Below are 24741 nucleotides of genomic sequence, written 5' to 3'. Positions count from 1 at the left end.
GAGATTTGAGAATAGTAGTCATGTAATTGCTTCCAGAAGCCTTTCCTAATAGACATTTGGCATGTCTCTATTGTCTTATTTTTTTGTCCCATGTTCCATCCTGCTTTCTGGAAGTCTGATGTGAAAGGCTGGAGTTAAAGTAGCCTCCTTGGACCACGAGTATGGATGCCACACTCTAAGGATGAAACAGTAGAGACTAGCATGGGACCAGGTCTCTAAATGACTTTGTGAATCCACCATACCAGCCCTGAACTGCTGATCCCCAGGCTTTGACATGAAGAAGAGTTGAATTTCTATCTTATTTAAGCCACTGTCGTTATGTGTCTCTGTTGCTTGCAGCCAAACCTAATTCCAACTGACACAGTGCAAGGAACAGCAAATAGGAAAGAACTAGCCAGAGAGTTTGAACAAGAGTAATTTAGTGTCATGGAAACCAAGGAAGGCAGAATTTCAGAACAGTGACCCACAGTGTGGAAAAGGATGAGGCCTGAGGACAAAGACACTATATTTGACAGCTTAAAGGTCACTGGTAGTTTTAAGTAAACACTGTCCAAGGTTAACTGCAAACCAAACCATATGAAAAGCCTCTTCATGGCATCTGCAAACACTCAGAACCTGCCAACTGACCTACATCTCGGGATCTGGAAGATGCTTATGCATTGTGAAGAGAAAAATATTTGCAGACTCACCTTATCTGCATAGACTGTATCAGTCTTCAAGAAATTAGTTAGAGACCATAGTCATTGTGAGAAAAAGCTGTCATTTAAAGGAGTGTTTCCAGCAGCGAGGGTGGAGAATGGATGAAGGGCAAGGGTCTTCTCCATGGCACCCTCTTGTCAGTTGGCTAATACTCTCTGGTCCTTTAAATCTCAACCTAGAGCCCCTCCCTTAGACAGACAGTCCCCTGACTCCACTGTTGTAGGCTCTTATAGCTCCCTAAACTTTTCCTCTATATCTCTCCTTGTTTAATATCTGCCTTCCTCAATAGGACCCTGTCTGGTTCGTTCACTGCTGTGTCCTCAGGGCCTAGCTGAGCATCTGGTAAAGAACAGCTGCTCAATGGAGTGCATGACATTTCTCCTTGCAGTGCTGGCACCAAACTCTTGGTGTTTTGCTTAGTTTGTTTCTTGTGCTTGAGGAAACACTTTGTGAAATTGTTTCTTCTCTTGGCTTCTCATTGTTTTCATCCCGAGAACTGATGAAGAGAGAGGGGAATGTGGAATTCCTAGTTGATGTCTACCTATGTTAGGGATGGTTGGTATCTTACTTACTTTCCTATTCCCTCACTGAAGGCACCAGGGAGCCATTTAGTATACAAAGACTATGTGGTACCCAAGGGTGTCTCAGAAGCTGAAGGAGTGAAGGAGGCTTCTGAAGTTCCCCCCAGAGTACCTTCCAGGGTGGAGTCATGCTATAAAGTACTCTAGGTCAGTGCCTATTAGAACATTACTTCAGATCCAGAGAAAGAGAGGTATTCCAATTCCTCACATTCTGGCCTTTACCTCCCATCAAGCCCTATCTTCTTATCCCCTCTGTCCCCAATGTTACCCATTCTCAAGACTCATATTAAATGCCACCCTTTCTGGGGATCCTTCCCTGGTTACCCAGTCCAGGCACATATCTTTGTCCCCCGAGCTCCAACAACACCTGCTATCTGATGTTCCTTTGAAAATTAGCACATTCTGTCTAGTGGTGTTCACCTGATTTTCAGATGGGTATTCAGCTTCCTGAAAGGGTGCTGCCTTGAACTTCTGCATAGCCCGTGAGTATAGCTTTATACAATATAGATATCAGGAAATAGCTACTGGTTGACTGACCATTTCTTAGCTCTGCTCTTCATTTGCTGAAGCGAAGAAAACACACATGCACGACAACAGCAAACCTTGCCTGCCCCTGTTTCATGGCTTCTCATCTTGGACTGTCAGACATACTACAAGTTGCAGGGACCTTAATTTATTTTTCTATTTCAAAATAAAATCACCCACAACCTCCTGTGGCTAGTAACTTCTAAACTATAGTAGCTGATTATAAGTAAGATGTATGTAATTGTTTATCAGCAAGCTTTAAATAAACACATAAATTTCAGTGTCTCTTCTTATTGGATTTTCTGACATGTTGGAATTGATCTGAGATCTCATTGAAATGTAAACTATAAACTAGCATCTGAGGCTCTTAAATCAGAGGCGGGAATAGAGATAATAGAGTGGTTAGCACCTTTGAGAAGCATATCTATTTGGTAGAATGGTTAGCTGGTTATATTTTGTCAGCCAAAAAAAAAAAAAAATGACAGCTTCATTTGCATAGGACTGCAGTGATTGATTCTCATCCCAGCTGCTCTTCCTTTGTCTCCTCTCCAAAGTAGAGGCTTTGGGCTGAGAACAGTGGGGATAGGCCACAGTCAGAAGTAACCTCTTCTTGTGACATAACTAAGATTCTCATCATCAAACGCTCCTTTTGGAACCATTCCTCATAATGACTGTATTAGTCAGGATTCCCCAGAAAAACAGAACAAAGAGAGAAGATTTATGGTAAGAATCAGCTCACATGACTATGGGGGCTGAGAAGTCCCACAGTCTGCTGTTTGCAAGGTGGACTGCCAGGAAAACCCATGGTATTAGTCCAAGTCCAAAGTACTGAGAACTGATGGTATAACTCCCAGTCCTGGGGCAAAGTCCTGAGAACCACGGGCCTGTTGGTGTAAGTTCCTATGTCCAAAGGCCCAGAAGCTCCAATGTCCATGGATAGAAGATGAACATCCCATCCCAAGAATAAGGAGTGAATTTACCCTTCCTTTGCCTTTTTGTTCCATTGGGGCCCCCAGTGGATTGGAACATGCCTACCCACATTGGTAAGGATGGATCTCTTAGTCCTTGATTTAAATGCTTCCAGAAACACCCTTCCAGAGACACCTAGAAATACTACCTTATCAGCTATCTGGGCATCCCTTAGCTCAGTCAAGTTGATACATAAAATTAACCATCACAGTGACAATCCCAGTATCTCATTTTAATTGCATTAGGGCTCATTTTAAGCAACTTCGCCAAGTCAGAAACATGACCCTTTATGTAAAACCCCAAGTTATTCAGAGGTTGGACAGATGCACATTTAATGATGGCAGAGGTAACACAGGCACAGGTGGCTATAATGAAGGTCTTGGGACACACCTCACAATGATGTCAGTGCACTAACTTGCATTAGCACACCAGCCATGATTCCTCAAGTAGTGTCTAAAAGGCAGCCCTCTTCTCTCTAGGTTGCAAGCTTGAACTTGGACTGTGCTAAACCTCTTCCATATTTTAAGCTGTTACGTTTGTTTTAAGGGATTATGTTTGCTATAATGGATTATGGATTGATAATCTCATACTGTTATTGAAAGCTTTCTTGCTGAACCAAGTTGAGTCAGAAATTACTGATGATTTTTTAGGGACAGATATTAGAACCAGTCTAAACCACAATCTCGCAGGACAAATTGCCCAGATTAAAAGAAAAGGAAATAACTCCCTTCTGACAGGAAAAATAATCCTAACACAGAAATCACTGTATTTCCTGATAACACATATCCAAATAGATAGTGAATTTGTGTTTCCCCTTTTTATCTGCATATAGAAAAAAAAGAATTTCAAAAGCACTTGGTTGTCAAAGAGATGATGGAAAATCCTGAGAAGGCAACCCAATGCCCTTTACTTAGAAAAACTCGGGAGACCTTGCTTGTTAAAAAAAGTTCCAAGACTGACAGAAAGCTGTTTACAAGGGTTTTTGCCACGGAAAGTCCCAAACAGGTCCAAAATGAAGAAAAATTTGAGATGATTTAAATAGTTGCATCCTCCTCACATCAACAAGAGATAAATTAAGCCACAATTGATAATGGTTAACTGTTTTCTTTTTCTTTTTGTAAGGTGTACAACGTGATGATTTGTATGTATATGTTGTGAAACAATTACCTCAATCAAGTTAATTAACACATCCATCACTTCACATAGTCACCTTTTTTGGGTAGTGAGAACACTTATGATCTACTCTCTTAGCAAATTTCAAGTATAATGTACAGTATTGTTAACTGTAGTCACCCTGTGGTACATTAGATCCACAGAAGTTATTCATCTTGTAACAAAAAGTTCATACTTTTTGACCTACGTCTCTCATTTCCCCCACCGTCCCAGCCCTTGCCAACCACTATTCTACTCTGTTTTTATGAGTTCAGCTTTTTTCTTTTTGATTCCACAAATGTCAGTGATGCCGTATAGCATTTGTCTTTCTGTGTCTGGCTTATTTTACTTACAGGGGTAAGGAAGAAAATACAGTCTCAAGGGAGTAATAGGTTGAATAAAAATGTAAGGTTTTCTTTCCCTAGATGAGTGGACTTAAAATTCTTTTGATTGCTTGCCCCCAGGGTGGGGGGTTGAGAAACCAGGTACCTGCTCTAACATTCTAAGTTAACACTTAAAAATTTTCCTTCAATTCAGGTAGTAGCAAAGAACGTAATTTCTAGTATATTATAAATATTTATATTTTCAAATAAAATGGTTACATGTCTGACTTAAATGTGTCCCATCTAAATGCCACACTGCCACCAGCATAGCTGTTCTCTAACAAAGGGTTTTTTCAACATTCCTTTTATTCCTTTTCATATTTTTATCCCACTCTCCTTAAAGAATTTTATTCCATTGTAGATTCTTGTGCTTGAAAGTCTTTTATTGCTGACCCTATCATAGTTACCCATAACAAAGTATTTACACAAACTGAAATAAGATGTTAAAATATTTCCTGTGAATGTGAAGCTGGGAAAAGTCACCCTTTTTCCTGGATTACACTAGTGCACCATTGGTTGAACCACATGCACCCCCATGCCTTTCCTGGGTAACGTGCAGGGAAGGACACCTGTCAGCAATGAGGTGGAAATAAGAGCTGGTGTGATCAGGGCCATTCATTCTGAAGGAGACATATTTAGAAAGGAGTACTATGGTAGGTGGATCAGTCCTACTTTTCTATAACATCGTGCAACCATACCTTCACCCTGGCCTCCTGGTGGCTGGAGTATGCTTCCCACTCATGGCCTCCAGCATGGTTTACTGACTTGCTTCAGTGGATAAATGTGAGCAAAAGCTTGAAAAGTGCTTGTGCAGTTTGGTTTGGGTTCTAGTGCTTCTGCAGTTGCAGTGAGAAGACAATGCTCCGAGTAGCTGCTGCCCTCCACTGGGCCCCAAATAAGGTATGGAATTAAGCTGATGCAGCCAGGGCCCATCACTTAATGGTAGGGCCCACTGCAAAATGAAAATGTGGGGCATCAGGATTCAATCCCTCTTTCTCCTGGCTTACCACCTCCATCCATGGTGGATGGCAACACCCAATGGGTAGAAATCTCCATGCAGGGGTGCACTTGGTACCTGGATTGGGAGTGAACAAGAAATCCCTGCCCATTGCCTGCCAAATGTGCCATGACACTGCCAGTGTGAATAGCCACCACCTTGTCCCACCTTAAGACACTGCAGAACGTGTGCCTGAATGGTCCTCCCTGTGGTCATGTTCAGAACCCCATGGGGACAGAGGGCAGCAGTGGTCACTGGGCATGCATGGAGAGCTGATGGCCGAGTACCTATCCAGGAGGGCAGAGAGATAGGAGAAGGCAGCACCATGTGTGAATTGAGGCTTAAAGCCCCTGGAGCATGCAGCAAGTATTGTACTGAATACCTTCAGACTTCACTCACAAAACATGAATGTCTTGGGTCCATCCCAGAGTATTAAAGCACAAGTGCAAGGTCCTATTAAGTGTAGGGCTCTGTAAAATTGCATTGATCACACAACCTGGAGCCAGCCCTAGCCCAACAAACTGCAGACCTGCAGCCTGAATAGGGGCATCCCACCTGACCCACAGCTGCCCTAAGGATGGACGATTGTTGTTTTGAGTCACATTGTGTTGGGGTGGTTTGTTCTGCAGCATCATTGTGGCAATGGCTGAATGGCACAAGTTCTCATGGAAATTCAGGTTCTAAAATTTAGTTTCACTAAAACCACCCATGCCTATTTGCCCCTTGGGAAGTCTCCGTGTGCTCGTAAAGATACAGGTTGTCCAATTTGAGGTCTTTGGCCCAGAGATCAAAGGTTGGGTGGAGTGTGAGAGAGTGTGTGAGACAGCTAAAAAGGAAGAGGGTTGTGGTCAGCAAGTGGGATTCTGCAGCTGGTGAGGTCAGGGGAAGAGCAAGTCGGGGGATGGCCTTGCTGGAGGACGGGGGCCATGACCTGAGGAGGTAGGGTGCAGAGATGCTGTGGAGCCAGTGTGCTGTGGATCCCAGTGGACTCTATGTCACCCATTAGCGGCAGTGTCACTGAGTGGTGATGCACAATGGGCTTGTAGTCAGACAGGCAGCCTGCATCTGCTAGTCCCTCCCTTTGCACTTACCTGTGTAACAGCAGGCATTCACTTATCTCCTGAGGGCTTTCCTTTCCTTATCTGTCCTGTGCTACAGTGTAATTCTATGAATTTCACACATAATCCATGAAAAGTCTTCAGCACAATACCTAGCACTTTGTAGGCACTCAGGAAATGTTAGCTGTTTGTTATTTTGCAAGATGATGGGAGTTAGGTAACCTGTATTAGTCTCCTGTGGTTGTTGCAAAAAATTAGCACAAACTGGGTGGCTTGAAACAACAGAAATGTGTTCTTTCACAGTTCTGGAGGCTGGAGGTCCACAGTTAAGTTGTCGTCAGGGCTGTGCTTCCTCCACATGCTTGAGGGGAGATTCCACTCCTTGCTTCTTCCTCCCTCTGGTGGCTGCAGAATTCCTTCCTTTACTTGGGGCTCTTCTCTCTAGCCTCTGCCTCCTTTGTCACATTCCCTCCTCCTCTTCCATCTTTCCGTCTCTCTGTGTGCTTCTGATGATGACCCTTGTTATTAGATTTCAGGCCCACCTGGATAATCCAGGATGCTCTCCTCCTCTCAAGATCCTTAACTTCATTACATCTGAGAAAAAAACCCTTTTCCCAAAGAAGTTCATATCCACAGGTTCCAAGGATTAGGATACAGACATACCTTTTTGGGGGGACATTATGCAGCACATGACAGTGCCCTTGTCTCTAATGAAAGTGTTGGCAGCACTAGCTGGCAAGAAAAGGCAGAGAGTGGCAATTCTCCCCTTCCCAGATATACAGGGTATAGATAGATAGTCTACATCTTCAGGCATAGGGCTTCATGGGAGGCACCGCTCATGGAAAACATTAGGCTTCACCAGGGTCAGAAGGAGGGGTATGTAACCGAAGTAGTAACCCTCAAATATAGCAGATTCCTGATGGAACACAGTGTATGCCATGTCTAGAAGATGGACTAGTGCAGGGGAGCAGATGAGACTCAGGAAGATGGAATGAGAAAATGCCAGGGAATGAGTATTAAGGCTGACAGGCTAGAAGGACATCAAGGCCAAAGCTGGTGAACCAACTGCTGATACTCATCCCCCATCATCCTTAGCAGACCCCCCTCCCACTTTCCATTTACCCCACCACTCAGACCCCTCACCCTGAGCTCTACAAACAAAAGCTCTGTATGCCTTTGAGTCACCATAGGCAGTGGGGTTGGCTTGCTTTGGTGTGTAGAGAGTGAGTGGTTGAACTTCTACCAATTTTATGTTTTCATCTGGAATATCACTATGCAATCCTTACAGTAAGATAATGGTTTTCTTTTCATAATAGATACCATATCCGTATCAATGTAGTTCTTCCCACTCTTTATCCCATGGGAAGCATTGTACTAATGAAAGGTTTCAAATCAACCCTGAAGGGAATGATTAAGGTTTACAGATCATTGTGCTCTCAGTCGGGATAAGTTATCACATATTATCTGCATATATAAAGGCCACCCTAGGAATACTCCGGCTTCTCCCTTTTTGAATTAATATTTGGAGGGAGGGAACAATTAAATCCATCTAGAAAGAGTGATCTGGAAAGCCTACAGTTGGCTTTAAGTTCTGAAGAGAAATTATGAAACGTAGGTAGGTCAAGAGAGTGGAGAGGAGATTTGGTGAAAGAAAAGCAGTGTATAAAATTAATTTTTAACTTTTTGGGGGGAGGGTGTCATTGACTTCTTTGAGGATCTGTTGGAAACTATGGATTCTTTCCCTAGACAGACTCACATAAGCATATACATACAAAATCCCACATGCAGTACTCAGTTGCTGAAAGCCCAACCACGGGGCTCTAGGGATGGATCCCTGGGGCCCAGTTAAGGCCATCTGGAGCATAATAGGCTCTAAGAGTAACAGAAACACCAGCTCCACTGGAAGTGATAGTTAACATGGGAGAAGAGAAGAGGTTGGAAAACTAGGTAGGGAATCTTGCTCAAATGGCAAGATTCAGGAAACATAACTGCATTCTGGGGTGGGCATGTTAAATATTTTGGACAGGATGCACACCAAAAATCAGGGATCCCAGGTGGTAGACCAGTCAACTTCTTGGCTTTAATGGCCTCATGGGTAAAATGGGAATGTTCTCAGGGTCAGCATGAAAACAAAGCGAGATAATATAGTGAAAGTGTTTTGTAAACCTTTTAGTTTACAAAGTATCAAATGGAGGTTCAGGAAGATTAACCTGGTTGTGACCTGATGGGTATATGCCTTCATAGTCCTCAATGAGGGATCAGGAAACATGTAGTGTGGCTTCAGACTATTAGTCGGGGCAAAAGAATGAGAACATTCATGGACATATAAAGTAAACCAGGTGGAATGAACTTACCATTTTTGAAATAAGGGGTAATATGCCAAGTAGATTATCACTTTTTAGTGTGAATGCAAAGGTCTTGAGTGAGATCAGGAAGAAGATAAGAAATGTTAATCCTGAAAGCCCCTGAATTTTTCCAGAGGTCTTCCTTCCAAAACCAGATGGTACATGAATTAGATTTTCTGTGAGTTATAGAATATTAAATTTTATAACCAAACCAAATTGATGTCTTATGCCTGGAACCAGTGAACTATTGAATCTATTGGGAACAGCTTAGATTATCTTAACTATTGATTCATGAAAAAGGTTTTGGCAAATGGTCTCAGACAAGGAATCAAGCCAGAAACAGCATTTGTCATACCAGATGGGTTGACTCACCCTTTGGACTGAAAAATTCACCTGTCTTTTTGTGCGAACTGCCTGTTGGTCTATTAGTTGGAGCAGAGACATTTGTTATATCATATATCAATGGGTGAGTCTTGATTATTCAATGTATATGAATTTCTGGGATGCTTCAGTTTGGTGCTAAATGTTATCAATAAAGCTGGTCTTTAAGAGAAACAATAAAAACCCATTTGGACGTCCAAAGGTCAGCTCTTTGGAAGAAGCGATGGAAAATTGGTCCATAGCCACTTTGTGAGAAAAGTCACATTAGAGGTTGAGAGTCGACTACCACATGGAAGAGACAAGTGAGATCATCTACGCTACAAGATAGTAAATAAGACAGTGTCCCTTCTCTCGGGGCCACAGTGGGAACTTCGTGTCTTTATGCCAAAAGGTAACTCCCTAAAAAGTCATTTGGATTCAAAGTTGTAAAGATTACTCTTCCTTCAACTTTCCCCTGGTTGTCTGATGTTCATCATTTAAAGTTCAGCCCCAATGTCACCTCCTACCTGGGTAGCTCCCTACCTTCCCCACCCCCGTCCTGCCACCTGGATGCTGTGTCATATTACTAACTCCCATTACCTGTTTAGGATCTGCCTTCCTCTCATAAAGGATCTTGTCTGTCTTGCTCTCTAGCACACAGCTGACCCATATTTGTCAAATAGATGAATTTGTGAAGCTTTTGGAACCTTGAAAGAAACCCTGATTTGCTTACCAGTTCTTAGAGTCCCAGTCCTTTTGTATTACATATTCTGACAAGTCTTTTGGGTTCTATACCTGTAAGATATCTCCCTGTTTCTGCTGCTGCTGCTGCTGCCCTAAATTCAGAATTTCCTTATGTCTGGACCACTGCGATGACCTCTGAAGGGTTCTGCCTGCCTTTGCTCTCTCCATCCACTCTAGCTCACTCTGTAAACCCTGTGCTGGATCAATTTTTGATTTCCTATTTGAAAAATTAAGCCATCAGTCTGACTTTCATGTACCCCCCAAATCTGCTCTGTTTCCCAATTTTTTATTTTTGTACCCTTTGACTCAGTTAAGTCAAAATACTACTCTGTTTCCATACACAGCCTGGATCTTCCTGCCTCTGAGTCTCGGCTCAGGTTGTTCTGTTTACTTGCCCAAATATTAGCCAAATTTAAGACCGAACTCAAGCTCCTCCAAGGAGCTCTCCCAGATTTCACTAACCTGAAAGTGACCTTGCTCCTTTCAACTTTTCTAACACTGTATTTGTTCCTCTTTTAAAGTATGCAGCACTTTATATAAATGCCTGGCCTTCTCCACTAGACCATGAAGTAGTCAGGGATAGGACTACATCTTATCTCTAGTGCACTAAGCACAGAGCCTCCCACATAGGAGCTACTCTACAAGCGTCACAGAACGCGGGACCATGTCTGCATTCTTGTTTGGGTTCAGTTTTATTTTAAGCACAGGAAAATGCAAAACATCCTGGAATATATTACTTACAATTATTGCCAAGGGGAAGAAATCTGTCTCCTATATGAAGAGCTGCCTGGCCATAGATTGTGGTTGGGATAGTAAAAACAATCACATAGAACTTTACAGTTTGCAACAGGCTCTGCTTCATTTGATCCCACAAGCTTGTGAGGTGAGTTGGTGTATTATAGGTGTTCCGGTTCATAGCTAAGGAACTGGAGACTCTGGCAGGAGAAATTACATGAGGTGCAAGAACCAGTAGGTGGTGGGGCTAGAACTCAGGTCTTGTGATTTCTCACCCTTGTCCACTGCTGTCCTCCAGCCCTCGTCATGAGGTGGGTGGAGACTTTGATAAATTCTTACTGCATTTTAGACAGATGGCCCCTGAAACTCCAGTATTTCTGGATAGGCATTCATCTTGGGCAAGAAAGAAGGTAAATGAGTTAAGCTTTCAATTCCAGATGCTGGAATAAAGAACAGTTTAAAAAAGTGTTAGAGTTTGAGTAGAATGTGATTGAGACATTTTATAAGTTAAGCGGAAAAGATGCTTACCTGTGAACTAAAAGCTGGTCAAGCATAGGTATCTTTGTGCTGGACTCCCTGTGTTTCCTAGAATATAAAAAGTAGCAAGTGGTAAGAGAAAGTGTTCAGCATCAGACCTACAGAAGCCTGGGCTCAAGCCCCAGCCTTACCACTTCTGACTGGCTGGCTTTGACAAAATGGCTGTCTGAACCTACCTCTCCTTGTCTGTAAATGAAACAGTCATCATAATCATGTCTCAGCGCTATGAATCCATCATCCCATTCAGTTCTCCCCACATGCTGAAAGTAGGTATTTTACTTACTGTTTGTTTGTTTGTTACTATTGTTTTTACTCCTTTCTCATTCTATAGATAAGGAAATGCCGAAGCAAGAAGATGAACCACAGTACACGTATTCACTAACCCATGTGCCCGCTTCCATCTATAGAACCTGGGATCCAAGGGAGACCCATCCCAGCAGGGTTCATGTGAAGGTTAGATAAGAAAATGTGTTTGAAGTGTCAAGATGATATTAATTAGATCCCTTCTCATGTTTTAAAATAAATGGTTGTGAATATCTCCAGGTATCTGTATTTCTTTAAATCATGTTTGAATTATAAGCCCTTTGTTTAATGATAATGATTAGTCAATCAAGCTTATGTTTATACTCAGCTTTTTTTTTTTTTTTTCATGGGATGGGGGGAAAGCTCATCATCAGAACCTGAGGCAGAGCCAAGCACCGCCCCCACCAGCCACAGCGGAGTAGTGGCTGAGAAAGGCCCTAGGAAGCAGAGAAGAGCCTTTGAAGTTCTGCTTTTGCAAAACAAACCTATAAAAGGTGGCGTATATCAAAAGCACAGTAATGAATTGCCTTGAAACTGGTGTCTGCTTTGCTTTAGTGTTTTGCTTTTTTTTTTTTTAAAGATATCAGTGCCTGTCTTTTTCTTGTTTTCTTTTTGTTTTTTAAGTTTTATTTTAATTCCAGTTAGTTAACATACAATGTTACATTAGTTTCAGGTGTACAATATAGCTATTCCACAATGCCACACATCAGCTTCATGTGAATGTTTAATGGGGAGTTACAGAAGTTAATTAAGGGAAGAAAATATTGTACAGGAATTGTTGATGGGTCTAGAAAGGCTTAAAACTGTGTTTAACATAAATGTTTTCATCAGACTTTCTTACCCTCCCTAACGATCATTCTAGCATCCAGGGACTAGAGAACATTCCAGAGGGGACCTGGAAGAGGGCAGAACTACAAGATGAACAGGACCAAGACTGATTCCAAATCTTTGCTCTAGTTCGCATTAGCTGTGCAATCTTCAACCAATGCCCATACACTCTTGCGACCCTGTGGCAGAGATTGTGTTTCTCAAACCATTTCATTTTCTCTGGGCAAACAGAAGTCAGCAGTGGTCCTGGGACTGATTCTGGCCAATGGGATGTACATGGTACATGCAAGGCTGTGTTAAAATTCTTCGTTTTGCCACCTGGAATTCTCCCCCACCCCCAAATAATTATGTTTTTCTAACACAAAAACTATGACATACTTACTGTGGAAAATTTGAAAAGAAAATTTAGAATGAAAATATCCACCGCCTAAAATGATCACTATTAATATCATGGCATATTTCTTAAGGTAAGCGTATTCTTACCATAGTTGAGAACACAATGCCCATACGATTCTCTATCCATTATATTTTTCTGCTTGCCATGATCATAAGCATTTCTTTACGTCACTAAAAATTATTTATTAGGCCTTATTTCAGGAGTTCCATAATATTCCATTATAAAGATGTACCATAATTTCTCTAACCAATTCCTTATTGTTTGATAGTTAGATCGTTTCCAGTTTTTCAGTTGTACAACATGCTGCAATGGCTGTTCTGTAAATTTTGGATTGCTTCCTTTGCAGTCTGAATTCTTCAAGGGGATTCAGGTTTTAGACTTGGGTAATATGTGGAAAACCATTACTGTATCAGAAACAACATGATTTCTGAAATGTAACAGCATTAGGAGGTCAACTGTGGGAACTGGGCTGTAGAGGCCTTGGAGAAGGTGGTTGAGATTCTTGAAAAAGACTGAAGGAAATTCTTTCCTGCACCAGCTCTAGGGAGAGGGGCACAGCTGTCTGAGCATGAGAGACAATGGAGGGTCCTCCCTCCAGTATTCTTTGAGGGTCAGGCAAGCCCTTTCTTGGTAGAGTCTAGCCTCATGTTTCATGAGCTGGTGGCAATTCTGCCTCACCATACTTCTTGAGGTTTATCCCTTTTCACTCGTTTATTTTTTTTTTTGACCCACACCTGTGTTTTTTTTGACCCACACCTGCGTTTTTTTTAATTGAGCTATAATTAACATGCCCTAACATTCACTCTTTTAAAGTATATAATTCAATGGTTTTAATATAATCACAAGGTTGTGCAACAATCACCATTATCTAACTCCAGAACATTCTCATCACCCCAAAAAGAAATGCATACCAATCAGCAGCTCTTCTCTTACTGTCCAAACCCTTAACTCCTCACAACAACTAATTGACTTTCCTGTCTCTATGGATTTGCTTATTCTAAACTTCATAGACATGGAGTCTATAATAGGTGGCCTTTTGTGTCTGGCTTCTTTCACTTAGCACAGTGTTTTCAAGGATCATCCATGTTGTAACATGTATCCATACTTGAATTTTTAAGGCTAAACAATATTCCATTTTATAGATACACCAGATTTGTTTATCCACTCAACAGTTCATGGACATGTGGGTTGTTTCCTTGTTTGGGCTATTATGAATAAGGCTGCTATGAACATTTAATTCTAACTTAACTTGTGTACAAGTTATTATGTTATTATGTGGATACATAGTTTCAATTCTCATATACCTAGGACTGGAATTCCTGTTTAACTCCCTTTTTAACTTATTGCAGAACTGCCAAACTATTTCTGAAAAGGAATGCACATTTCTTATGCCCTCCACAATGTATAAGAGTTCCAATGTCTCTGAAGAAAAATGAACCTGGACCACTTTCTTACACCATACACAAAAATAAACTCAAAATAGATGAAAGACCTAAACGTAAGACAGGAAGCCATCAAAATCCTTGAGGAGAAAGCAGGCAAAAGCCTCTTTGACCTTGGCCACAGCAACTGCTTACTCAACACGTCTCCAGACGCAAGGAAAACAGAAGCAAAAATGAACTATTGGGACCTCATCAAGATAAAAAGCTTCCGCACAGAGAAGGAAACAATCAGTAAAACTAAAAGGCAACCAATGGAATGGGAGAAGATATTTGCAAGTGACAAATCAGATAAAGGGTTAGTTTCCAAAATCTATAAAGAATTTATCAAACTCAACACCCAAAGAACAAATAATCCAGTGAAGAAATGGGCAAAAGACATGAATAGACACTTCTCCAAAGAAGACATCCAGATGGCCAGCTGACACATGAAAAAATGCTCAACATCATTCATCATCCGGTAAATAAAAGTCAAAACCACAATGAGATACCACCTCACACCTGTCAGAATGGCTAACATTAACAACTCAGGCAACAACAGATGTCCACAAGGATGTGGAGAAAGAGGATCTTTTTTGCACTGCTAGTAGGAATGTAAGCTGGTATAGCCCCTCTGGAAAACAGTATGGAGGTTCTGCAAAAAATTAAAAGTAGAACTACCCTATGACCTAGCATTTGTACTACTAGGTATTTATCCAAGGGATACAGCTATGCTGTTTATACAGGCACATGCACCCCAATGTTTATAGCAACACTGTCAACAATAGCCAAAGTACAGGAAGAGCCCAAATGTCCATCGATGGATGAATGGATATAGAAGAAATAAAGAAGATACACAGTGGAGTATTACTGGGCAATCAAAAAGAATGAAATCTTGCCATTTGCAACTATGTGGATGGAACTAGAGGGCAATATGCTAAGCGAAGTTAGAGAAAGACAAATATCATATGACTTCACTCATATGAAGACTTTAAGATACAAAACAGATGAACATAAGGGAAGGGAAGCAAAAATAATATAAAAACAGGGAGGGGGACAAAACAGAAGAGACTCATAAATATGGAGAACAAACTGAGGGTTGCTGGAGGGGTTGTGGGAGGGGGATGGGCTAAATGGGTAAGGGGGCATTAAGGAATCTACTCCTGAAATCATTGTTGCACCATATGCTAACTAACTTGGATGTAAATTAAAAAAAAAAAAATTAAATAAAAATAAAAAAAAAAGAGTTCCAATGTCTCCATGTCCTCACCAACACTTATTATTTGTCCATCTTTTTCATTCTAACCATCCTAGTAGGTGTGAAGTGGTATCTCACTGTGGCTTGGTTTGCATTTTTTTAATGATTAGTGATGATAAACATTCCTTTATCTGCTTATTGGCTATTAGTACATCTTCTTTAGAGAAGTGTGTATTCAAGTCCTTTGCCGTTTTAATATTCAGTTATTTATCCTTTTATTATATTCTGGATATAGATATTTATATATAATATATCATATTTGCAAATTGTTTTTCTTATTGTATGGGCTGTCTTTTTCACTTTCTTGGTGGTGTTCTTTGAAACACAAACATTTTTACTTTCAACGAAGTTTGATTTATCTATTTTTTCTTTTGTTGGGCTTCTGGTGTCATGTCTAACCCAAGGTCACAGAGATTTATTCCTGTTTTCTTCTAAGAGTTTCATAGCTTTAGCACTTTCATTTAAGTTTCTGATTCATTTTTTAGTTACTTTTGTATATGATGTAAGGTTTGGATCTAATTTCTTTCTCTCTTTTTTTCATTTTCTCCTTCTTTCTTTCTTTCTTTCTTTCTTTCTTTCTTTCTTTCTTTCTTTCTTTCTTTCTTTCTTTCTTTCACTGCCTATGTGGACAGGCAGTTATCCTGACACCATTTGTTGAAAAGATCATTCTTTCCCACTAGATTGTCTTGGCACCCTTGTTGAAAATCAATGATTTATAAATATATGAGTTTATTTGTGGACTTTCAATATATGTCTATCTTCATGCCAGTACCACATTGTCTTGATTAGTGTAGGTTTGTCATAGGTTTTGAAATTGGAAAGTCTGTGTCTTCTACCTTGTATCTTTTTCAAGATTGTTTTTGGCTACTTTGGGTCCCTTGCATTTCTTTCTTTTTTTTTTTTAATTGTTTTTGATGTTTATTTACTTTTGAGAGAGATAGAGAGACAGAGCTTAAGCAGGGGAAGGGCAGAGAGAGAGGGAGACACAGAATCCAAAGCAGGCTCCAGGCTCTGAGCTGTTAGCACAGAGCCCAACGTGGGGCTCGAACCCACAGACCGTGAGATCATGACCTGAGCCTAAGTTGGACACTCAACCGACTGAGCCACCCAGGCACCCCAGGTCCTTTGCATTTCTATATGAATTTAGGATTAATTTGTCAATTTATGCAAAAAAAGCAGCAAAAAAGTAGACCAATTTGGGGAATATTGCCATCTTAACATTACTTAGTCTTCCCCAGCGGTATTCTTAAAAAATAAAACAAACCACAAACCTCAACAGTTACTTAACTCACATAACCACAATTATTGTTTTTCTGCAGTGTGGATAGCTCCTATTTCCTCTGGCTCCCTTTTAAAATGGAATGCTTTGCCTTCTAAATGAATTATTTTTTACCAGACAAACTCAACCCTGTATATATTTTCGTATTAGACTATAATGATTCTAGTGGGTTATTGGGAGTAAATACTGTATGTATTTCACTAAAAGATGGAAATACCAAGGCAAAAAAACAAACATGCCAATGATTGACCAATATGCCAGCAAACAGGTGGGTCTGTGATGAAGAGGAAAGGTTCCTGTTTCTCATACTACGATGGTCTCCTAGAGGATTAGCAAGAGCTGATTTTGAACCCTGACCACTCTGTTCCTCTCCATTGCATACCATTCTTTGATGTGCAGTTTTTAAAAAAAGTACTTAATTTCTGTGAATATGTTTCTTTTCTTTATAATAGTGATGTCATCCAGGTATTCAGGTGTCTGTAATATGTTACACTATTTTTTTTGAGATTTTATTTTTTAATAATCTCTACACCCAACGTGGGGCTCGAACCCACAACCTCAAGACCAAGAGTCACAGGCTCCACAGACTAAGCCAGCCAGGCACCCCTAAATCACACTTCATTTTAATGACAAATTATAGTTGCCTGTGTCCCCTCCCCCTCCCCCCTCCCCCCGGTCTGGCTGCCAGAAACTAACCCCTTCACAGTGTCTGGCACTTGTCTCTATGAATCCTTAGAGGGTGCCTCACATGCCCAGAGTCTGCTCATCATATGTGCCCCCAGTTGCCTCTTCTGCACTTGGCCCCACTCCCACCCCACCTCAGTTCTGCTAGGCCTCCCAGAGATGCTCATCACCGATTGCTGAAACCATGCAAGAGTGCTATTTTGGGATTCATTTAAACCTCCCCATTCTGGGGGCACCAGAGAAATGCCATTTCTGGATACACAAAGAGAATGGCCTCCTCTACCCTAAATGTAGCAAGCAACTCCACTCAGTCCTGAGTCTGAGTCATTCTTGAAAAATCCAAATAGCTCAGGCCCCTTTATTCCTAACCATTCTCCCACTGGATTGAACCACCTACTGGGGAGAAACAGCATCTCAATTGCATCATTCTCTACTTTTCTTATCTCCAGGACATCCAAAACTTCTCCTCCTTCCTGGTGGCCAAAGAGAAGGTGAATGAATGTAAGAAAAAGAGGGGTGAGAGTGGGGGGCCACCTTACTAACACAGTGGGGCGTCTGCTTTCTGGGGCAGACACGAGTTTCTGTTGGTTGAAAATGGTACCTACCCCCAAGAAGCGTTATGAGGATTAACTGAAGTAATACAAATAAAAATATGTGAAAATAAGGGTGCCTGGGTGGCTCAGTCGGTTAAGCATCCAACTTCAGTTCAGGTCATGATCTCAGCTCATGAATTTGAGCCCTGTGCTTACAGCTCAGAGCCTGGAGCCTGCTTTGGATTCTGTGTCGCCTTCTCTCTCTGACCCTGCCCTGCTCTGTCTCTGTCTCAAAAATAAAATTAAAAAAAAAAATTTAAAAAATACATGAAAATAATGCAAAGTAAAAATAATGCAAACAAAAACGATATTTTCTTCTGGGTTTTAAAATATCAAAAGTGACAGGATTCCTTTTCTAGTTAAAAGCACCTTTTCCAAATATTTCTCACTGCCCCTGGGGTAATGTCCCCAGGGCCTGTGACTCCAGGAAAGATTCCTGGGGTAAGCCCCCTCCTTCCTATGGATTTACATGCTTCCGTCCAGTCCAGAGCACCGATCAAACTGAAAGTCAGAATTTCTTCCTTCTCTGCTTTCCTGCCAGGCACTTGGGGGTGGTGGACTGTCTGTTTGTGGGTTTGGCCAGCTGGTGCCAGAACATCGGGGCACAGTGCCTCTTCTGAGCTTTTTGCCCAGGGCAGGAAAGGACGGAGGTGTCCCAGCCCACCCTCCTGCCCACAAGGCCAGGGCATTTCAGTACAGTCACTGCCCTGGGCGTTGACAAAAATAGAAGCTTGTTTCATCCGCCCTGCACCAGGCCTTCCCATGACTCCTCCTCTCCAGAAATTCCCACTGGCTGTTAGGAAGCTAGCTGAACTTCTCTACCCCACGGGCTCTGCCCCTAGCCGCTTTTCAGCCCTGCTTCTGATACAGGCACTGGCCAGCCGCTGCATCCCCTTTCCTTTCACTTCCATTTCAGTACAGGTGCTGCCAACCAGGCACCCGGACAAAGCTGTCCCTTCTCCAATCTGGCCAGACGCGGCTCTGCATAATTGTGCTCTGTGTCCACCTGCTCCCCCGTGGCTGTCCCCGACCCCACAGCAGGTGCGGCCCATTGCAAAACCTCCCAGGCCGAGGGAGGAATCAGAAATGCCAAACTGGGTTACATAAGTGGGTTAGGCAGGTGGCGGGTGAGGTGCTTTCTATAAGGAAGTTGTGAGTCAGGAGCCTGGCAACGTGAATTCTCAGTTCTCAGATTGGTTTCATTTCAACAAGCAGTTACTGAATGTCTGGTGTGTTCACGGAAGTGTGAGAGATGATTCTAGATGTTGGAATACAGAAGTAGAAGACGGGCTCTGTGAACCAGGCCCTGAGGACACAAATACCACAAGACACAGGCTCCAACTCAGAGAGTCCCCAATCCATGGGGGAGTCAGACACAGGAAGCAATACATACAGTACGTTGTGACCTATGATAGCGATAGTGCAAAGGTACAGAAGGAAAAGGGAGTAATTCTTTCTTCCGGGAGGAAGAGGTGATGTTCAAGGTTTTGAAAAATGAATTCAAGTTTGCCGGGTGGATAAGCGTATAAAAGAACATCCTGTTAGAAGAAACAGGGTCTTTGAACTTCCAGAAGGTGACCTAGAGGGGAATGTGCATCAGGAAGGAACATGAGGAGGGCTTGATGCCCCCCATGATCGCTTTCAAACTATTTTTTTAATGTTTATTTATTTTTGAGAGACAGAGAGCAAGTGGTGGAGGGGCAGAGAGACAGAGACACAGAATCCCAAGCAGGCTCCAGGCTCTGAGCTATCAGCACAGAGTCTGACGGGGGGGACTCAAACCCACAAACCATGAGATCATGACCTGAGCCGAAGCTGGACACTTCACCAACTGAGCCACCCAGGTGCCACCCCACCATGATCTCTTTCAGTGTCCTTCAAGGCCATCTCAAATAAGCAATCTGGGCAAAAATACTGAGTTTGTTCCGTGGACTCCGCTTCAAGACAAGTCTATACCCTTCCCTTTCAATCCTATGTATTATCTCAAGTTACCCTGGGGCACCCGCGTGTCTCAGTTGGTTAAGTGGCCAACTTCGGCTCAAGTCAGGATCACGGTTTGTGAGTTTGAGCCCTGCATCAGGCTCTGTGCTGACAGCTCAGGGCCCAGAGCCTGCTTCTGATTCTGTGTTTCCCTCTTTTTCTGCCCCTCCCCTGCTTGCACTCTGTCTCTCTCTCTCTCTCTCTCTCTCTCTCTCAAAACTGAATAAATGCTAAAAAGAAAATTTTAACTTGAGTTGCCCCTAGGGGATGTGGGGTTTTGGGGACAAAGAGAGTGAGTGACAAGTAGTTCCAGACAACTGGGACAGAAACAATAGATAAGACCATAGAGGGCATTAGATACCATGTGAAAGGACTTACATTTCATTTTGAGGGGTGGAGCTTGCAAGCTAGTGGCCATGAGATAATCTTTTTTTTTTTTTTTTTTTTTTTTTTTAAATCTTAGGGGCTTCTTTCATTTGACTCTTATAAAGTTTTAGAAGTCAGTACCGGGGTGATTGGGTGGCTCAGTCAGTTAAGCATCCGACTTTTGATCGTGGCTCAGTCATGATCTCAAGTTTCATGGGATTGAGCCCTGTGTCAGGCACTATGCTGACATTGGGGAGCCTGCTTGGGATTCTCTCTCTCTCTCTCTCTCTCTCTGCCCCTCCCCTGCTCTCTGTCCTTCTCTCTGTCTCAAAATAAGCAAATAAATATTTTTTTTAAAAAGTCAGTACCTTTTGGCATCCCTTGGAAGAATCTGATCTGACATCACTGGATTCAAGTGCCTGTAATGAGTTGGCACCAGGTTATAGCTTACACCTCTAAAACCAAGGAAGGGATCTCTGCCCCAGTCCCTGCCATTTATTCCCTTAGGCTTGCAGAGAACCCTCCTGGGCTCTGTGGGCATTTCAACATGGCAACTGGAGGCACCGGAGAGCCACTGGTTTTAGGTAGGAGAGTTCTTTGGTAGGATTTGGATTGATAAGATTGGTGGGTGATTGGATTTAAGAGGAGGGCAGTGGAAGCAGGAACACTTGTCAGCCAGTGTTGGGGAGGGGGGGGCAGATTCAAATCACATCAGAAACACATCCTTCATGCCCAGAGGTGCAGGTGCACACCCACCTAAATGTGGCAAAATAGCTCCTTCTTCCTCAGTTCTTTGAGTTCTCAGATTTCTTAAGATTTCTTTTCTCTCTTTAGATTTATTTATGTTCAATTTAAAGATGATTTATTTTAACAGAGGAAGGAAGTACACATTTTTTTTCCCCTCCCAGAGCTAACTTCTCCTCTCTGTCCCCACATTTTCCCCTCAGATATGGAGCTGGGTTGTGGCCTTAAGAGAACATCAAATCCTGCATCATCTATTTTTCGACCTTAGAGGTCCCCTTGCAGGATTAAGTCTGCCTCAAACTTTTCAAGCTTCTCCAGTGTTCATGCCCCATAGAACTGTGCCCTATTCTTCCCACACCCAGCAAACATCTATTAATTGACTGGAAGGAAAAAAATAGAGAATTGTAGGGGAAGTATGGTGGGGCAATAAGAGAGTAGGTATCTTCACTGACCCCAGAGAAGTATGTAATCCACTGCAAATCCCTTTCTAAATTATAATAATGGGTTGTAGAGGAGAGAAAGGAGAGAAACCCTAAATTCCATTCCTACCTCCAACATCTGCTTCCTCTCCATTGTTGGGTGACCCTCCATTGTTGAGTGTTGACTCTTGGTCTCCATTTCTGAAGCAGGATGGGAGAAAAATTGTGTAACGTCAGTCAAGTGCCAAGCAAATGAAAAGCAAGTAGTAGTATTTGTCTGGAAATTGATCTAGCCAGCATTTGTCTCTACTGCTAGAGCTAATTGCATTCATAGGTGCCATGTTATTTACTGATTTAACCACCTCTTTCAGTGCCACTTCTCAACACTGCACTTTTAAGTAAAATAATGTTCCTGGGTGTGTGTATTGATTACAAATGTCAGTGGAGATAGAAATGGAGGTTTAAAATTTCCTGCTAGGTGTTTGCTCTTCCTGGCTCAGGTCATGCATGGCTGCTGGCTCTCAGTTTTCATGCACCAGCTGTGGTGTGGTAAGTTGGGGACAGGGAAACAGAGACTCCCTCGTTCATTCCACAAGCATTCTGTCCTAGTGTGGGTTTTCAGGGAAGCAGATCCAGAGTCAAGGATTTGAGAGCAAGTCTTTTCCCGGAGAACTGAAGAAAATACTAGCTGTGAGGTGAGGAAGTAAGACAGAGAAAGGAACGCAGCCAAGAAAGGGTGCATAGTCGTTGGGTCAGCTGAGAAACTTTGGGATCCAGTGTAGAACACGTGCCTCAGAGTTATCCCACCCAAGGGTTGAGAGAACTGGGATATTTGTATACCAACTCCCATTAATCATTGATCAAGGACTGCTCCCAGGGAGCATGAATTCCCTGAAACTTCTGCCCTGTAACTAGGGTAGGCAAAGCATGCTTTGGTGGTTGGAGAAAGTTCTCAGCCAAAGGAGGGCAAGTACTGGCAGTTGGATTTGGGATGATCCTGGACTAAAATGATAAGGACAAGAGGGTATGGGTGGAGCAATGACAGTACCTGATACATATGCTTTGAAGACTTCTTGTGTGCCAAGCACAATCATATAAATGGCTACCAAGATGGATTTTGTCTCTTGTCTTCAGAGTTTACAGCTTAGTGGAGAAGACAAACAAGTAACCAGGCAGTTCCTAAAAGATGGGACATTTTGTGATGGTAGAAAAGAGAAGTGTGTCAGGGAAGGCCTCCTGGAGAAGGTGACATCTAAGCTAGACCTCCTTTAGGACTAGAAATACTGTCAGTTGGGAGAAGCAGCATGTGCAAAGGTCCTGAGGAGACTGAGTTGGTGGCAAGCTTTTTGCGAAACTACAAGAAATTTGGTACCTCTGGAAGACAGAGTTCAAGGTGAAGATTCTGGAGGAGGAGCAGAAAATGCAGAACTTGGGAAACTGTTTGGACAGTTCCTAGAGGCAGTGTCTTCCTAAGACCAAATCTACTTCCAATGACTATTTCAAGTCCTCAAGTGGTTGTCCCTAGAATCTTCCTTTCTATTTTAATCTTGCATGCAACCATTTCTCTTATGCATATTCTAACAGGACAGAATCTTTTTAACACTTTAAATAGAAAACCTAACAAAGGTTTGTTTGATCTTGTTACAGATTAAATTAACATATAATTGGCAAATTATTCCTATTCTTAGATTCAATGGCTGGTTCAAGCAGTATTTATAAAGAGCCCCTGCCCTTAAGAGACTCAAAATATGTAATGGAGTATGCCATATTGTATTTCCCAAAGATGGTTACAATGATACCTCCTAACTCACACTCTTTACAATATGACTTGGTATTCCTCCAACTGGTGGGCCCTCTGTTTCTTCCTCCTGAGTTTGGGTGGCTATGTAACTTTTGAGGCTAGTTCATAAAAGGTAAGCCCCATCTTGGTTTTCTAGGGATATTTGCCTTTGGAACCCTGAGCCCCCATGTAGAAGGTCTCAGGCCACCATGCTGTGAGGTCATAGGAAGAGACCACATTTGGTAGTGCTGGCCCATAGTGCCGTTTGTGGTTCTAGTTGTAGTTACTAGCTGCTGGCTAATATCAACTGACAGATATATGAGTGAAGACACCTCCAGGTGACTCCTGCCTCCAACCATTGAGTCATTCCCAGCCTTTGAACTCTCCTAGAAAGAAAAGCTTCACATCTCTTGCTTGGAGGATATCAGAAGACACTCAGTATGATGTGAAGCAGTGGGGCAACCTTTCCTGTACTTCAAAGGGGGAACCCAAGGGCAGGATGTGGGCACTGGCTGCAAGAGTCACTGTGGAATGCAAATAGAAGGCTGAGGGGAGCCACAGAGAAACCGGGTCACTGGTGACATCATTTGACTTGCTACATAAATGCTTGCTGGAAACTAGTCCTAGGTCTAGACCTTTCAGAGTCCTTTATTATGCAAACTAGTTTTACTTGGATTTTCTGTGGCTTGCAGCAAAGATCAAGCTTCAAGGGATAGGATTTGTTACCTGTCAAGGAAGTGAAACATTTCAGGCAAAAGGAAGGGGACACATCTTCTCAGTGAGTATCATGGGGGCAATGCCTGCTGTATAAAAAGGGAGAAAAGTTTTCAAATCAGACACATTCATTTGCTGCAATGTTTCCCAAAGTTTTGGGTTTTTTTCCCTTTAGTTAGTCAACAGATGTGCAGAAGCCCCCAGCATGTCAGGCACTGTGCTATGTGTTGGGGATAAGACATCAAGGAAGAGAGTGGTGGTCCCTGCCTTTGTGGGAGTTGCATTACAGCTGGAAATACAGACATTACAATGGTTAGACTGAAGAAGGAATGGAAGATGCTCTAGAAGCTGTAACAGACCCTCACTGAGATTGAGATGTCCTAGCTTCCCCGAGAAAGTGACATTTAAACAGAGCCTAAAAGATGAGTAAAGTCAGGAGCTGGGGGGAATATTTGAGGTAGAAAGAATAGCACATATTTGGCTATAGGACTTATAAAGGCTTTTAAAGCATAAATGTGCATTGTGAACCCCAAGAGGGGCTGAGGTATGCAGCATTCCCCAGGCTTGCTGACACGGAGCTATTATTTATTTGAAAAGCATTATATAAGACTTAGATAAAACAACCATGGCTTCAGGAATGAACAGAAGTGTTCTGGGGGCAGAGGGAACATGGCCCTGATTCAGGTAAAGTCCTATGTATGAGAACAGAGGGTGATGATAGATAGATTATAGATAGATAGATAGATAGATAGATGATAGATATGAATGAGAGAGATGGATGGATGGATGAATGGATGGTTGGTAGATGGACAGAGAGAGGAATATTAGACAGAGCCCAGAGGGGTCAGCATGGGCAGGACTTCGAAAGTCAGGATACACAGTGTATAGGTGTC

The 24741-nt window shown here is 42.3% G+C and overlaps 1 protein-coding gene and 1 long non-coding RNA gene across 4 annotated transcripts in view; one reads left to right on the top strand and one right to left on the bottom strand.

Moving 5' to 3' along the window:
* The window catches only part of CB2H6orf201 (chromosome B2 C6orf201 homolog), a 150708-nt gene extending 139085 nt beyond the window's left edge, over positions 1–11623 (top strand). The window contains exons 7-8 of one of the 3 annotated variants that reach the window (XR_006597604.1): positions 9293–9481; positions 11417–11623. The gene's annotated coding sequence lies outside the window, so the exon portion shown is untranslated. Of the gene's footprint in view, positions 1–114; positions 2849–9292; positions 9482–11416 lie in introns of all 3 variants that reach the window. The other 2 variants (XR_006597605.1, XR_002742209.2) reach the window with 2 other exon arrangements.
* Positions 10487–24741, bottom strand: part of LOC109499593 — a 76602-nt gene continuing 62347 nt past the window's right edge. The window contains exons 2-4 of the long non-coding RNA XR_002156936.2: positions 21485–21555; positions 11077–11133; positions 10487–10988 (exon numbers count right to left, since the gene is read on the bottom strand). This is a non-coding gene — a long non-coding RNA (uncharacterized LOC109499593). The remainder of the gene's footprint in view (positions 10989–11076; positions 11134–21484; positions 21556–24741) is intronic.

This window comes from Felis catus, chromosome B2 (genome assembly GCF_018350175.1).
Source record: "Felis catus isolate Fca126 chromosome B2, F.catus_Fca126_mat1.0, whole genome shotgun sequence".
NCBI lineage: Eukaryota > Metazoa > Chordata > Mammalia > Carnivora > Felidae > Felis > Felis catus.
This window is presented reverse-complemented; position numbering and strand designations above follow the sequence as displayed.